The following is a 14,515-nucleotide window of genomic DNA, read 5'->3' as shown; positions in this document are numbered from 1 at the left end:
TTCCTGGGGAAAGGCTTCTAGGACAACAAAAAAGTCAATTGGATTGGTGAAACTCCAATGCATTTAGATATCTCCTCTTCATAGTAAGTGTACAATTTTACCAAAAAATATGGTATAGAAATATGTAGAAATACAGTGGACACAAGAATATTAAAATATTCTTTTTCACACAGTCCTTACATTAAATATTTTATTTAAAGTTCCTAAACTGGCTAACACTTAAATAGCTTTTTGGCATGTTAGAAAAAAATGTCATAGTGAAGTCCTGCCAACCAAAACAACCTTGTCCATTGTCATTTTTCAAATCAAAAGCTTTTCATTGAAGAAAAACCTGTTCTCCTACCTTAGGTTTCATTGAAAAAATCCCTGTAAAAATCATTGTAACTCAGGATGATTATGTTGCAAGCAAATTTTGAAATATGTAATACTGTTGCCAAGAAACCCACATCAAGCAACCAGGACGGTCATTAGAGTGAAATTCAGGTATGAATATATCAGCTGAAAAATGTCAGAGTATGATTAATGATTAAAACATTACAAACAACATTTTAGAGTACACTGGGAGTTCCAAAGTTGAGTCCCTTTGGTGTGCCAGGATCCTGTGTTTGTGGGTCTATATTCCTGATTATGATCCTTGATTTATCATACCTGTGATTGTGTGTTTCACATGCATGGCAAGGATCTAAGATCTGCAACACTTAAGGCTTTCTTCCCTTACCACTAGGCTACCCGACACCGCCTCTCTGGTATTAATGGTATGACCTAAATGAAGTAATGGTCGAAGCTGCATTCAATCAGAACCACTCACTCACTCACTCAATTTAATCTTGTGAATGAGAGTTCAATCACTGTAATATGCTGTATTTGTTAGCCTGATACATTAATGTTACTGTATCATATACAGATTAGGTGGTCAGCCTCCATGACTTGGTTTAGTATTTGTCATTGTTCGTAAGGATGTTTGACATTGCTAGTAATCACTGGTTTGTCTGGTCATGAATGGATTGTTTACAGGCTGCAGTCGTCCGATCAATATTGCAGATTGCTATGAAAAACACTTCTGTCATGTCTTTCAACTTACTTGCATATTGAAATAAATAAATAAATATGTGTCGCAGAGGCTTATGCAGGGTAATGGAGACACAAAAGTATGCTGTTTTTACAACTGGATTTATTCCAATGATGGTCCACAATCAGTGGTTATGATGATGATGAAGAAACCCTAAAACACAATATTTACAAAATGTAGGCAAACATCATAACCAATAGATCATTAAAAGAATACTGCCATTATATATCTATTACATGTGTTTGATATACCAATCAATAAGATATAATGTGAACGCTTACTTTACATTTAGTACGGTAAAGCATGTTATGGCGGATATCTCCTCAGTGAGGATGATATCACTGAATACACTACAAAGCAATTAAATAATACTATATTAAGCAATATAACATTACAATAGTATAGACAATTATGCCATGACATGTTGACATAAATATACGTATAACTAAGGGAAGTAACCCTCACCTCGTCTAAGGGACGGAGGCCAAACCACCAGATGTCATCAAAACTGGTCATGCAGTATCTTACGTGACCTGATAAATGATATATAACTACATGAATCTTACTGGTATGGTAAACATCACATACATTGTATACATGGCATGTGAAACTCATCTAGCAGTATAACAATCAACATTTTTAGGCATTTCATATGTATGATAAAATCAACAATTATAATGTTTTGATATTTTACACTTTCAAGATAAAACAGTACCAATACATGCTTAAATCTAGTACACTCATTTTGCATATACCTCAATGGTAACATCTTACAATATTTAAATATATATTGCACTAACATGAATATACTGATAATTCATGTTTATAACATATACATGATATACTGTTCTTATGGAACATAAATGACTTAATATGAGTGTACTAAAATACATTATATATACTAGAAACCTAAGTACAATGATAATAAATATATTTAACTCACCCCAAACTGAACTGTCCTTTACCAGTGAGAGTTGTGACTAGAAATGGTGCACATAGTAAAGGTATGAAGTACATGACCAAGGTGGTCATGTGACGCGGGAAATACAAAGCCAGGCCAAGCTGACCGGCAGAGAACAATAAGCTAGGCTGAGACCGCAGTAGCCTTAGCACAAGAATCAATCACCACATGTTAGATTATGTTACTGAGGTGTGAGTTAGTGGACTAAGTAAACTAATTTATTTAATAAATACACAAATACCTATGTTTTGGATAAGTTTATTACTAAACCACTTTTTGAAAATAATCCCAAATATATACATCCTGCCACATTCTCCCCCCTATTGTGAAATGGCGTCCCGGCATTTCCTGAAACAAATACAAATACAGATATCAGGCTATATACAAATTCACAATCAGAGGTGTAGAATTCTAAGAATTCGTGACCAGTGAGAGTATGGCTCTGTAGGCATCGGCGGGGAGGTCCTTCAATGTTCCATTTTCTGCTAGCGATCTCAGGTAGTTGGCTCTTCTCTTCCCAATCTGCTGGTGGTACCACTGTTTGTGCCATAGCATACTCACCACTGGTTATCCAAACTGGTTGACGCCTTTCTCTTCCAGATCGTCTTGGTGGCGTCGAAGGAGAAGTTGCTGTCTCCTCATTGGTTGGCAGGCTTTCTTCAGAGTGAATTTCTCCCTCTGTTGGAACATCTCCTTCCTTTGGTAATGTCTCCTCTTCGTCCACAGGTTGCACCTGAGGCTCTGTCTCACCTGTCTGTGTCACATCCTCCTCCCTCCCCTGAGTCACGGCATCAGGTAAACTCGCTGTAGAGTGGTCCTGATCCAAGACTATTTCAGTGGAGTCATCTTCAGCAACCTCAGCACTATTCCCTTCAACAGCGATGACTGAAGTCTTCGGGACTGACTCAGCAGGTGGAACTTCTGTCACTAGTAGAGTTACATCTACTTCACCATCGACACTGTCGCAATCAGTTGAGTTTGGCTCTTCTGTGCTGACAACTGTCTGGTCCTTCTTTTCTTTCTGTTCCTGCCTTCTCTTCCTTGGCGTTGGTGTTGGTCGTTGTTGAGATGATGGTAACAAGGAGCCGATGGGCAACAAGAGATTCCGGTGTAAGGTCCTCTTCTTCCCATCACCATTTTCTTTCTGGACGACATAGACGGGTATCTCAGGATTCGGTTGACTTTCCACAATGTAAGTGTCCTCTTCCCATCTGTCAGCAATCTTATGCTTACCATCAAAAGCAACAACCTTGACTAGAACTCTGTCCCCTTGATGTACTGTAGCACCTCTGATCTTGAGATCATAGTTCTTCTTCTGCTGTTGTCTTGCCTTCTCTGCTGCTGTGGCTGCTGTCTGATAGGAGTCCGAAAGTCTCTTCCTTAGACAGTGCACATAATCAGTGAGATATTTCCTTTCTTCTGGCCTGTCTATCCCAAAGGCAAGATCAACTGGCAGTCTAGGCTGTCTACCAAACATCAAAAAGAAAGGGCTCTCTCCTGTGGAGTCATGTTGAGTGCTGTTATAGGCATGGACAAGGCTTGCTACATGGGATTTCCAGTCTGTCTTCTTCGTTGGCTCCAATGTTCCTAACATGTCAAGCAGAGTACGATTAAATCGCTCGCACATGCCGTTTCCTTGGGGGTGATACGGTGTTGTCCTCGATTTGTCAATTCCAGCCACTTGACACAGTTCCTTCACTAGTCGACTCTCAAAGTTGGCACCTTGATCAGAATGTATCCTTTGAGGAAAACCGTAGTGTACGAAGAAACTGTTAAAAAGGACTTCTGCGGTCGTACGGGCAGTCATGTTCCTTGTAGGGAATGCTTGTGCATAACGAGTGAAATGGTCCGTAAGTACCAAGATGTTCTGGTATCCACCTTTTGATGTTTCCAAGGTCAAGAAGTCGATGCAGACCATCTCCAGTGGCTGACTAGTGCTGATGTTATGCAGTGGAGCTCTTGCATTAGTTGGGATCTTTCTCCTGATGCATCTCTCACAGCTCTTGATCCATAGATCGACATCACGTGACATTCCTGGCCAGTAAAATCGATCTCTACACAGGGATAAGGTACGTTCCCGTCCAAGGTGGCCAACATCATCATGTAGCCCTCTTAGAGCCTTGTTCCTAAATGCAAGTGGTAGTACAAGTTGCCTCTTCTCTTTGCCATTGATGTTGGTACACCTATAAAGCACTCCATGGTGTAGTTGTAAGTGGTCTATCTCCCGGCGAAGATTTACTGGGACATCTGGTCTCCTCCTGTTCTGAAGATTTGCAATAATAGGACCTAGTTCAGGATCTCTGCGTTGAGCCTTGTGCCAATCTCGTGTAGATAGACTTGATAGTTCACTACCACTTTCATCTTCATCAATAACTTCTGCACTGAAACAGAGACTCTCCACGTAGTTTCTTGGTTGCAAACTTCCACAAATGGCTTGTACTTCATCTGTTTCAATGTCTCTGTCTTCAGTCTTTGTCAGTCTGGATAAGGCATCAGCATCTGTGTTCCCTTTGCCTGGCTTATACTTGATGTTGAAGTCAAAGGAAGCTAGGGCTGCTAACCAGCGATGTCCAGTGGCGTCCAGCTTTGCAGATGTTAGGACATAAGTAAGAGGATTGTTGTCGGTGTAGACAGTAAAGTGGTGTCCGTACAGGTAGTCATAGAACTTCTCTGTCACTGCCCATTTCAGTGCTAGGAATTCTAACTTATGCGCTGGATAATTCTTCTCTGCCTTGTTGAGTCCTCGGCTGGCATATGCTATCACTCGCTTTGTTCCTTCTTGCTCCTGGTACAGCACTGCTCCTAATCCAAAAGAACTTGCATCAGTGTGTAGCTCAAAGGGCTTGCAATAATCCGGATACCCAAGGATTGGAGGTGATGTAAGGGCCTCCTTCAGCTTCTGGAATGCAGTTTGCTGACTAGCTTCCCAATGCCAAGGTAATCCTGCTCCCGGCTTCTTTCCTTTCGGTCCTTTCCTCTTCACTGTTGGAGGTAAGAGATCACTAAGTGGTCGGGCTATGTTGGAAAAGCTCTTCACAAATTTCCGGTAATAGCCAGCAAAGCCAAGAAACCGGCGAACTTCTTCAGGGTTGCGTGGAGTAGGCCAGTTCACAATCTTTTCAGTTTTAGAAGGATCTGTCTGGATCCCCTCAGCTGAAACAATGTGACCAACAAACTTCACCCTCTCCTTGAAGAATTCGCATTTCTTGGGGTTCAGCTTGATTCCACTCTCCCGTAGTCTCTGTAGGATCTTCTCTAGTCTGACTAGGTGGTCCTCAAAGGTGTTGGAGAAGACGATGAGATCATCCAAGTAGATCATACAAAGTTCGAGGTGCAGATCTCCAAGCATGTCCTCCATTTGTCTCTGGTAAGTAGCAGGTGCGTTCACAAGTCCAAATGGGAGTCTATTATATTCATAGAACCCAAGTGGTCCAACCGTGAAAGCTGTTCTGGCCTTGTGCTCCTCAGCAACATCAATCTGGTGATATCCTGACTTCATGTCCATGACAGAGTAGAATTTGCTCCCTGCTAGCTTATCAAAAATCTCATCGATCCGGGGTAGAGCGTAACTGTCTTTAACGGTCCGATTATTAAGAAATCTGAAGTCCACGCACATCCTCAGGGAATTGTCTTTTTTGCGAGCAAGCACGATGTTAGAAGCCCATGGGCTGTGTGAGCGTCGAATAATTCCACAAGCTAACAGTTGCTTGAGATGATCCTTGACCTCAGGAAACATGGCTGGTGGTATCCTCCTATGTCTCTGTTTGAAGGGTACCTCATCTGTTAGCTCGATCCTGTGCTGTACAGTTGTAGAATGACCAATGTCCATATCCCCAGTAGAGAACACATCACTGTATCTCTTTAACAGATCCTCACATAACTTCTGTTGATCTTCAGTTATTGTTGGGGATATATCCACCTTGTCCAAAGGATGTTCCATGTCCTCCTTCACCATCTTCTCAAGGTTAATAGTTGATACCTCCTCAATCCGAACTGGTTGAATCTCACACACCAAAGCTCTCGGGGGAATGACTACAGTTTGAGATGACAAGTTAGATACCTGGACCGGGATGTACTTATTTTTGTAGTTGAATCTGAAAATAGCAGGGGCTATCTCCAATCCAGGTGGCACAGCGGCATGTGTTGTTTGCTGTATCATCACACAGGTATCTCGATAGGGGAGTTCCTTGTCAATGTAGCCTCGGATGGTGGTTGTAGTGTTAGGAGGGACAATGATCTTGGTACGCTCATTACACTTCACAACACCCAGCTTCCCAAAGTTCTTCTTTAGAGCCTTGTCCTGAAGCAAAATACTCCTAAAAGCTAAATACCAGGAAGTATGTAGCTCAACTGTCTGAAGGAAGTTGGTCCCACTCCTTGTCTTGCAGTCTTCCATAAGCGGATAAAGGAAATTTGTTCCTAACAAGACTGGTACAGTAGAATTATAGGCACTATCAGGTACAACTAAACACAAACACATGCTTGGTTCCTTCAATGCCTCCATTCCACAAGTACCTACTTCTACAACAATATAACCACTATACGGAAGAGATTTACCATCAGCACACTCTATATGAATAAAGTCCTTCAGGGGCTTGATCTCTGTTCCTGAAAGATGTTCCTTTACGAATGACTCAGAAACAGTAGAAACAGTGGATCCAGTATCAAGCAGAGCCTTGCATGATATTCCACTGATTGTAACTGATGTTTCACTTGCTGATCCAATGAGTCCAGGAGGTAGCTGAGGACGAACTTCAGTGGGGCTCTGTCTATATGAACCTAACGTCTGCCCCTTGACATAGGTCCTCTCCGGTTTAAATACCCTCGTCTGTGGTCTGTCCTGATCAAACAACCAATCTGAAGGTGTCCAGGTTGTCCACAGTTGTAACAGCAACGCTCCTCCCTACGCGGTGGTCTATGAGGTAACTGTTCATTTTCCCCTTCAGGTGCAAAGTCCAGGCCTTGCATGGCTCCTGATATCCTTGGTGGTGCTGGAGGAAGTCGGTGCTCCAAGTTATCCATTTTAGCTGAAAGCTTGAAAAGAATCCCCTTCAGCTCTGATATCTCGGAGTTCTCGGCTGTGGGTGTAGCAATGGCTTGCTTAGCTGGAGCTGCTGACGAGGTCTTCTGGGGTTGAGTTTTGAACTCCTTCATCCTCACTTCTCGTCCATACTCTATTCGACGGATCTCCACCCTGAGACGGTCAAAGTCTGTGATGGTATCGAACTTGTGGCCGCTAATGTCCTTCAGTTCTTGACGTAGACCCATCCAGAACACATTACGGAGCATCTGGTCAGCATCCATGTCCTTCAAGAAACCTTGACTCTTGACATCATACAAGAGGTCTTCAAGTCTACATCCCCATGTAGTCACATCTTCAGAAGGACCCTGTCTTGCACTGTAGAACTGGGCTAGGAGGGTCTCTCCTACCTCGCTAGGCTTGAAGATACTCTTGAGTTTCTCAAATATTCGGGAAATGGAAGCTGAAGGTCCAAGTCGCATCACTACTCTGGCTGCATTACCACGAAGAGAACGATGTATAGCCTGGATGACATCTTCTCTAGGGTGAGTCTCATCTTGTAACAAACGCTCAACCTCATACTGCCATATATCAAAAGAAGCTTCCCCCTTGGCTGCAGGATCACCTGAAAAAGAGGACACTCTTGGTGTCTGTCTGACACTTAGGCTCTTAAAACTCTGCAGTGGTTCTATTGGGTTATGTCTGAACGAGGCATATGGTACTTCTTCTGTCTTCACTTGAGTTGGGACAGACGAACGGCTCTCCATCCACTGTTTGAGTTCAACACCAGATCTTACATCTGGGTCAACTCCCAGCTTCTGAAGAGAAGCCATGACTGTCTCAAACTCCTCCTCGGATAGATCAGCCATGCTGATAATACATAGAGTGCAAGGTAATAAATTGAATACTGAAATGAAGAATGTACCTGCAACCTGGAAATAACAAAGTGAGCAATATATGATGTGTCCCCTCAAAAGATGAGAGGGACACACTCCCAAACAAAAAGAAATGAGTGTAAGCTGTGATTAAGCTGAAAATAAGTGGGGAAAACAAAAGTATAAACAATAAAGAGGACTCAGTGTACTAAGCAGGTGAAGCAAAGCACAAACGCTGCAGGCCGCGCAAAGCAGTATGCAACATGAAGGCAAATAAATTGATTCACACTTACATGGCTGCAATCAAAACAAAAAGAAAGTTAATAGCAATGCAGTAGCAGCGCGCAGGACGTCCTTACCAATGTGGGCTTACATAACTAAAGTTTCCCCAGTATATGCAAACTTATAAAATAAATAAGCCTAAGTTTGGTTTAGTGATATAAGTAAAGTACTAAGACATGATATAAATCTAACCTTTATTTAGATATTGTTGGTATAAACGTTATTTCATTGTCAGTCAACAACAAGTGATACAAGTAATAATCACGTGGTTAGTAACTGAACTGACTGAAGGCAAAGAACTAAAGTTTGACAGCAAAGCAGACAGTAATAGGTTAAGACAAGGGTGCTGTGCAAAGATCTAATACCGTAATACCCAAGTACAAAAAAATGTAATACCTATGTAAACATTTCTAAGACCGGTCACATATAAAACTACAACACGCAAGATGTAAAATGCTAAGTGGCCACAATGAAATATGTACGTACTAAGTATATTATCAAATGGTGATATCACAGTATGCGCAACAGTCACAGGATATAACACTAAGTCTAAATATCACAAATATAGACAAGTATATATCACAGCAAGGAAATGTATAATCACAATTATCACATGTTTATCTATCACAGGTAACTACTGTTTAACAATGTATAATCACAGAGTAATTGTACAAATAAACTATTTCACACAAATGTCAGATATCACGTAAATCTTCTTCTTGTGTCCAGGCGCCACGATGTGTCACTAACACATATCACAAATTCAGTCACAGGTACTTCAATATATAAGTCTTGATATCACAGAAGAATAAAATATAGGTCTTGATATGACAGAGGAGTGTCAATATCACAGTACTCAGTATATCACCAGCGTCTATATCACAGAAATAAAGTGTCACTTTCACTTATGAATTAAAACATGAATAAATATAAAGCATACACGGAAGCCATTATGAATGTGGGCAGGCTCAATGACGTCACAACTCTGATGTCTGTGGGGTCAGGCTATCTGATGTGTCCATCTTGTCAGCTGGAATAATCCCACCAGGGATGCCATTTGTCGCAGAGGCTTATGCAGGGTAATGGAGACACAAAAGTATGCTGTTTTTACAACTGGATTTATTCCAATGATGGTCCACAATCAGTGGTTATGATGATGATGAAGAAACCCTAAAACACAATATTTACAAAATGTAGGCAAACATCATAACCAATAGATCATTAAAAGAATACTGCCATTATATATCTATTACATGTGTTTGATATACCAATCAATAAGATATAATGTGAACGCTTACTTTACATTTAGTACGGTAAAGCATGTTATGGCGGATATCTCCTCAGTGAGGATGATATCACTGAATACACTACAAAGCAATTAAATAATACTATATTAAGCAATATAACATTACAATAGTATAGACAATTATGCCATGACATGTTGACATAAATATACGTATAACTAAGGGAAGTAACCCTCACCTCGTCTAAGGGACGGAGGCCCAAACCACCAGATGTCATCAAAACTGGTCATGCAGTATCTTACGTGACCTGATAAATGATATATAACTACATGAATCTTACTGGTATGGTAAACATCACATACATTGTATACATGGCATGTGAAACTCATCTAGCAGTATAACAATCAACATTTTTAGGCATTTCATATGTATGATAAAATCAACAATTATAATGTTTTGATATTTTACACTTTCAAGATAAAACAGTACCAATACATGCTTAAATCTAGTACACTCATTTTGCATATACCTCAATGGTAACATCTTACAATATTTAAATATATATTGCACTAACATGAATATACTGATAATTCATGTTTATAACATATACATGATATACTGTTCTTATGGAACATAAATGACTTAATATGAGTGTACTAAAATACATTATATATACTAGAAACCTAAGTACAATGATAATAAATATATTTAACTCACCCCAAACTGAACTGTCCTTTACCAGTGAGAGTTGTGACTAGAAATGGTGCACATAGTAAAGGTATGAAGTACATGACCAAGGTGGTCATGTGACGCGGGAAATACAAAGCCAGGCCAAGCTGACCGGCAGAGAACAATAAGCTAGGCTGAGACCGCAGTAGCCTTAGCACAAGAATCAATCACCACATGTTAGATTATGTTACTGAGGTGTGAGTTAGTGGACTAAGTAAACTAATTTATTTAATAAATACACAAATACCTATGTTTTGGATAAGTTTATTACTAAACCACTTTTTGAAAATAATCCCAAATAATCCCAGGGATGCCATTTGTCGCAGAGGCTTATGCAGGGTAATGGAGACACAAAAGTATGCTGTTTTTACAACTGGATTTATTCCAATGATGGTCCACAATCAGTGGTTATGATGATGATGAAGAAACCCTAAAACACAATATTTACAAAATGTAGGCAAACATCATAACCAATAGATCATTAAAAGAATACTGCCATTATATATCTATTACATGTGTTTGATATACCAATCAATAAGATATAATGTGAACGCTTACTTTACATTTAGTACGGTAAAGCATGTTATGGCGGATATCTCCTCAGTGAGGATGATATCACTGAATACACTACAAAGCAATTAAATAATACTATATTAAGCAATATAACATTACAATAGTATAGACAATTATGCCATGACATGTTGACATAAATATACGTATAACTAAGGGAAGTAACCCTCACCTCGTCTAAGGGACGGAGGCCAAACCACCAGATGTCATCAAAACTGGTCATGCAGTATCTTACGTGACCTGATAAATGATATATAACTACATGAATCTTACTGGTATGGTAAACATCACATACATTGTATACATGGCATGTGAAACTCATCTAGCAGTATAACAATCAACATTTTTAGGCATTTCATATGTATGATAAAATCAACAATTATAATGTTTTGATATTTTACACTTTCAAGATAAAACAGTACCAATACATGCTTAAATCTAGTACACTCATTTTGCATATACCTCAATGGTAACATCTTACAATATTTAAATATATATTGCACTAACATGAATATACTGATAATTCATGTTTATAACATATACATGATATACTGTTCTTATGGAACATAAATGACTTAATATGAGTGTACTAAAATACATTATATATACTAGAAACCTAAGTACAATGATAATAAATATATTTAACTCACCCCAAACTGAACTGTCCTTTACCAGTGAGAGTTGTGACTAGAAATGGTGCACATAGTAAAGGTATGAAGTACATGACCAAGGTGGTCATGTGACGCGGGAAATACAAAGCCAGGCCAAGCTGACCGGCAGAGAACAATAAGCTAGGCTGAGACCGCAGTAGCCTTAGCACAAGAATCAATCACCACATGTTAGATTATGTTACTGAGGTGTGAGTTAGTGGACTAAGTAAACTAATTTATTTAATAAATACACAAATACCTATGTTTTGGATAAGTTTATTACTAAACCACTTTTTGAAAATAATCCCAAATATATACATCCTGCCACATATGATCTTATAATATAACTTTGATCAAGGTTATTGGATGTGTTTGTAATGTTTGTGGGGTCGTATATCTTTCAGTTCACTACGTAACGCATTCAGTGAGACACAATTTCGCGGGGCGGTCGGGTAGCCTAAGTGGTTAAAGCGTTCACTCGTCACGCCGATGACCTGGGATCGATTCCCGACATGGGTACAATGTGTGAAGCCCATTTCTGGTGTGCCCCGCCGTGAAATTGCTGGAATATTGCTAAAAGCACCCACTCACTCAATTTCGCTTCCTATCTTGGCTGGGCAGATGGGACAAACCCTATTACTGAGAGGAACTGAGAACATTCTTACACATCAAAGAAGAGGCAGTGTCTTTTTTACTATACGAACAAAGGTTAAGCTTTCTAAGACTTTTGGTTCTAAGAATAGAGGTGAAATCTAATTTAAATACTAACAATAAAATCCTTATGATTTAAATACACATAGAATGCATACCGTCAACGCCAGAGAACATCCGGTCTCAATCATCCGACGAAACCGATTCCATAGGCGCAAAAGACAAAACTGCGGTGAAAATTCTATGAAAAGATCACTGAAAATCAGTGATGACACCAGGTGTTCGGTTTACAAAAGATGTCACAATCAGAAGAAACATTCCTGCAAAAGTTAGCCCCCAAGTACGGCAGTTTCAGAATAGATGCTGTTAACAGAGACCAAAAGTGCGTTTGAGAATTTAAAGGGCGTGGACGAAATGCAAAGGTCAATCAAGGTAAACGATGATAAGTGTCACCAAAAAAAAGGGAACGTGTGTGTTGAGTCCTATTACAAACGTACACTAACCAAATTTATGTACATTGAACAGGGTGGGCTAACACAGGAAATCGTGATTGTGTTCAAAGGCCTGACACGACAACAAGTACAATGGACAAGTAAATACTTAATTTGACCTTACCAGTACTCAACAGTTTTGATATGTGGTGCCTAACTAGTACTGGGAAGCATGACAAATGACCTTACATTTGGCACCAAACTTCCGCGTGTATTTCAGGAGCGTTAAATTGAGACAAAGGTTTCCCTCTGCAGCTATTACTTCCGTTGGACTTTGCTACAAGACACCAGCTATGTAACAGTTTTGGTGAAAACTCACGTGTTGAAGGACCAAGGTAAATAATCGGAGTGAATCTGGGTTCCAGTCAACGGCCAAAACAATTTGGCACGCGCCATTCCTATAAACCATGATCATGATACCATCATTTGGTTGTTAAAGTAAAATTTATATCATTTGGTTATTAAAGTGAAATTTACACACACACACACCCCTAATGGGACATAGGGACAGAACGGCGCGACGTACGTGACTTATAGTCGACTACCCGGAGTCCACCACTCGCGTTTCCCTCTATCAGTGTTCCATCCATCCTTTCTACCACTGTTTTGTAACCTTTATTGATTTTCACCACCCGCACAATACCCATTATTCTTGGGTAACACTAATTAGGCCGTGGGCTAGGTATGACCCACGAGCACCCCCCCCCCCCCCCCCAATCCAAACCCCACTTGATTTTTTTTAAGCCCATAAACATACTAAACATGATTTTGAATGTTAACAAGAAAAAAGTTGGGACGAACTTCTTGTTACAGCCTTTCAAAGTATGGTACCCTATGTCGCGTTTTCGCCCGGTTTTGCCGTATATCACTTGGGGGTATGATTACGTTTTGGGTTGTCATCTCACTAGTGATCCACTTCAAGTGTGATATATCACTGAAATCCATATATAAATACCTCTCTAATGAGGTATCAATAATTGGTATTGAGTGAATATGGACCAACCCATGGCAAATCGAACGTCATATATCCCGACAAAACTAATTTTTTCTCGTAGAAACCTTTAATCCAGTATATGTTCTAGGTACGTGTGCCTGATTCCACAATAATCGTCTAACACGTGTTCCAGTACATCTCTTGAAGTACTTACTTAACATGTGATGTTACCAGGTGAAAATCCTTTGCACAATTTGGAACAAATTTACTCTTATAATGTCAGAGTAGGATACCTAATATTGCATTCTCGGCTTAGCTACATCGGAACAACGCTTGGATGTATGCTCAGGATTTGGCTTGTCATCTTGTGTGTTATTCACCGACCTTGATGTGTTATATGCCATAGGAAACCATATATAAACACCATAATTTGATGTAGGCTGATTATTGATCTACTTTTGGACAATCATATAGAATACCTCTTGACAACTCTGATATCACTCACTTTGTATGCATATATATAAGAGGTTCACAGTATAATGCTCGAGTCGATTTCAGAACTTTGAATAAAATGGACCTATTTCTGCCTACTACTATTTTAAACGTAGAATATTTGTATTTTTTACTTGTGGCTAGCTTTGCATACAATCGCCAGTTGATGAAGGGATGATGTAAATCCTGCTGGGGTCCATGCAGGTAGCAAAGGTACTGTAAGTCCCCATGGTCCCCTGTATGGTAGTCTACCTTCAGTTGCTGACGATCTATAGCCCGTTTTTATCTTGTATCGATATGTATAGTGCTATTCTCTTTTATGAATCCGTACTAGTTTTACATCCTTTTCTTTGACAAATCTAGTTACTTTACTGTCCTTCGTTGACAGGTTTTTATATAAGTCACTCACTCACTCATTGTAACAATGTCATCACCGTGATTATGTGTCTTTTGAGGTTGAACTGTTGTGACTGAGACCAACAACGTATACAACCGGGAACAACTCGAAGACAGCTTTGACATCTCAACCAAAACGGAAACGTATCCC

Source organism: Haliotis cracherodii, unplaced genomic scaffold (assembly GCF_022045235.1).
Source record: "Haliotis cracherodii isolate W230 unplaced genomic scaffold, xgHalCrac1.p SCAF_8, whole genome shotgun sequence".
NCBI classification, from domain to species: Eukaryota; Metazoa; Mollusca; class Gastropoda; order Lepetellida; family Haliotidae; genus Haliotis; species Haliotis cracherodii.
This window is presented reverse-complemented; position numbering follows the sequence as displayed.